This window comes from Myotis davidii, unplaced genomic scaffold (genome assembly GCF_000327345.1).
Source record: "Myotis davidii unplaced genomic scaffold, ASM32734v1 scaffold1069, whole genome shotgun sequence".
NCBI classification, from domain to species: domain Eukaryota; kingdom Metazoa; phylum Chordata; class Mammalia; order Chiroptera; family Vespertilionidae; genus Myotis; species Myotis davidii.
Genome location: NW_006300018.1, coordinates 630,193 through 633,989, shown reverse-complemented (window position 1 = coordinate 633,989; position 3,797 = coordinate 630,193). Strand labels below are relative to the sequence as shown.

General features: G+C 39.0%; 1 long non-coding RNA gene across 1 annotated transcript in view; it reads left to right on the top strand.

The window, feature by feature from the left end:
- The first annotated feature begins 663 nt into the window (after positions 1-663).
- Positions 664-3,797, top strand: part of LOC107185039 — a 6,809-nt gene continuing 3,675 nt past the window's right edge. The window contains exon 1 of the long non-coding RNA XR_001515946.1: positions 664-737. This is a non-coding gene — a long non-coding RNA (uncharacterized LOC107185039). The remainder of the gene's footprint in view (positions 738-3,797) is intronic.

The window sequence follows — 3,797 nt, the reverse complement described above, 5'->3', positions numbered from 1 at the left end:
AGTAACAACTGACAGCACAGAAATACAAAGGATTGTAAGAAAATACTATGAACAACTTGTCCAGATGGCTTCACAGGGGAGACTCACCAAATATTCATAGAACACCTATTCTCCTCAAACTATTCCAAAAAAAATCCAAGAGGAAGGAATACTTCCAAGCTCTTTTTATGAGGCTAACATTATCCTAATTCCAAATCCAGATAAAGATACTACAAAGAAAGAGAATTATGGGCCAATATCCCTGAAGACCATAGATGCTAAAATTCTCAACAAAATATTAACAAATTGCATCCAGCAATATATTAAAAAGATTGTATATCATGACCAAGTGGGATTTATTTCAGAGATGCAAGGCTGATACAATATTCACAAATCAATAAAGGTGATATACCACATAAATGAAATGAAATGAAAGATAAAAGTCACATGATCATTTCAATAGAGGCAGAAAAAGCATTCAACAAAATCCAGCGTCATTTTTGATAAAAACTCTCAGCAAAGTGGGAATAGAGGGATATCTCCACATAATAAAGACCATATATAATAAACCTACAGCCAACATCATACTCAATGGGCAAAAACTTAAACCATTTCCCCTAAGAACAGGGATAAGACAGGTGTGTCTGCTTTCACCACTCTTATTTAACATAGTACTGGAAGCCATAGCCACAGTGATCAGACAAGAAGATTAACATAAAAGGAATCCAAATTTGGAAGGTGCAAGTAAAATTCTCATTGTTCATAGATGACATGATATTGTACATAGAAAACCCTAAGTACTCCACCAAAATACTAGTAGAGTTAATAAATGAATTCAGAAATGTAGCAGGATACAAAATTAGCACCCAGAAATCAATGGTATTTTTATATACTAATAATGAATTGGCAGAAAGAGAAACTAAACAATCCCATTTACCACAGTAATAAAACAATTAATATATTTAGGAGTACTCTTAACCAAGAAGGTAAAGGACTTGTACTCAGAAAACTAGAGGATGTTGAACAAAGAGATAGAGGAAGATATATACAAGTGGAAGAATATACTGTGTTCATGGATTGGTAGAATTATCATAATTTAAATGTCCATACTACCCAAAACAATCTATAGATTCAATGCAATCCCTATTAAATTACCAACGGCATATTTCATGGATCTATAACAAATACAAAAAATATACATGGAACCAAAAAAGAACCCAAATACCTGCAGCAATCTTGAGAAAGAAGAACTAAGTAGGAGGTACAAGAACAAGCATCTAGATTAATGGAATGAAACAGAGACCCCAGAAATTGACCTAAACCATTACACTCAATTAGCATTTGACAAAGAAAGCTAGAGCATACAGTGGAATCAAGACTGACTCTTCAATAAATGGTGTTGGGAAAATTGGACAGATACATACAAAAAAATGAAACTAGACCACCAACTTACAGCATTCACAAGAATAAACTCAAAATGGACATGACTTAAATGTAAGTCGTGAAACCATAAAAATCCTAGAAGAAACCATAGGTAGCAAAATCTCAGACATTTCTCATAGCAATATGTATACAGATACATCTCCTAGGGCAATGGAAATTTAGGAAAAAATAAACAAATGGGACTACATCAAAATAAAATGCTTCTGCACAGCAAAAGAAACCAACAACAAAATTAAAAAAGAGCCCTCTGTGTGGAAGGACATATTTGCCAGTGATACATCTGATAAAGGGTTAATATCCAAAATATATAAGGAACTCATACAACTTAACAAAAGTAAGACAAACAATACAATTAAAAAACGAGCAAAGCACCTAAATAGACAGTTGTTCAAAGTGGGCATACAGATGGCCAAGGCACAAATGAAAAAATGCTCAAAGTCACTGATCACCAGAGAGATGCAAATTAAAATGATAATGAGGTATCACCTCACACCTGTCAGAATGGCTACCATCATCACATCAACAAATGACAAGTGATGAGGATGTGGAGAAAAAGGATCCCTAGTACCCTGCTGGTGGGAATGCAGACTGATGCAGCCACTATAGAAAGCAGTATGGAGTTTCCTCAAAAAATTAAATATGGAGCTGCCATTTTACCCAGTGATCCCATTTCTAGGAATATATCCTAAGAAATTCCAAACCCCAATCAGAAAGAATGTATGCACCCCTATGTTCATAGCAGCACAATTTACAACAGCTAAGATCTGGAAACAGCCCAGGTGCCTGTCAGTAGATGAGTGGATAAAAAAGTGATTCCTTTATACTGTGGAATACTATGCAGCAGTAAAAAAAAAAAGGATCTCTTACCCTTTGACACAATATTGAGAAAGGCATATATATGCATAATCCATGAACACAGACAATAGGATGGTGGTGGCCTGGGGAAGGGGATGTGGTTGGGCTATAAGGGGTCAATAGGAGGAAAAAGAGGACATATGTAATACTTTCAACAATAAAAATTTTAAAAATACAACAAAATATGTGTCCAGTTCCTGACAAGAAGATTAAGAAACCTGGGCTGTGAGGCCCCTTTCCAAAATCATTTCAAAGGAAATTAGAAACAGGATTGCAAACCTCTTTTGCACATTAGAATTACCCAAGGAGCTATAAAATCTACTGACAATCAAAGGTCCTCCTTGGACCAATTATATCCGAATGTCCAGAAGTAGAATCTGGGCACTATTATTTTTAAATACTCCTCGGATCCAACTTATATGCAGCTAGGGTTAAGAACTTGATAGAGGAGGAGAAAAGACAGAGTCTGCAGAACTAACATAAAAACTTTGAAAAGGCATGAGGAGATCAAAGACCCTTATGAACTGTCTGAAGCTTGTGGCAGTCTGTCATGGGAACAGAGTGAGGGTACAGCTATGGAGGGAAAAGTTTGCTCTGACATGTCTTCCACATTGCTTTGGCAAGATTTTATTTTCTACATCACTTCTGTGGGATGGAAATTAGCTAGAGCAACCCAGATGCCAGGTGTGTGTATGGGAAAATGGAAGGGTTGGGAAGTTGGGGAGAATATCTGGGCTTCTCCGAGATCCCCCCAGGTTGAGAACCTGGTTAGAACACAGGTACGATGGGTAACTGGCTGCCCTAAGGCCTTTGCTTCCTCATTGCCTTTCTCTCCACACCTTCAGTGACAGCGGATTGCACACTAAGAAGGTTATGTCCTCTTGGAGATAACCTGCTTCTTTCCAAGAATTTAAAGAAGATTCTCTGAATGGAGGCAATGCCTGGTATAGCAGCTTAGAATGGAGTTGGTCTCAGGTGCTGTGATGTGTGGTGCTGGCATTCCTAGAGGCCTTCCCCAGCCTTCTCCATATGTGCCTTAAAGATCTATACCCACAGACTATGTTCTCTGATCACAGCGCAATTATGTTAGAAATAAATAACCGAAGAATAATTGTTGAGGGGCAATTCTTCATGAGTCTCTTGTGTTCCTCTCAGTCTTCTAAGCAGAGACATTGTCAGCTTTATCTGGATTATCTTTTCAAAGATATCCTATATAATAAAGAGGTAATATGCAAATTGACCATCATGCCCTTGCACAAGATGGCCACGCCCATGTGGTCACAAGATTGCTGCCCCATGTGGTCACAAGATGGCCACCACAAGATGGCTGGCAGGGGAGGGCAGTTGGGTGTGACCAGGCCTTCAGGGGAGGGCAATTGGGGGCGACCAGGTCAGCAGGGGAGGGCAGTTGGGGGGGAGACCAGGCTGGTAGGGGAGGGCAATTGGAGGTGACCAGACCAGCAGGGGAGGGCAGTTGGGGGCAATTGGGCATGCAGGGGAGCAGTTAGGCATCGATCAGG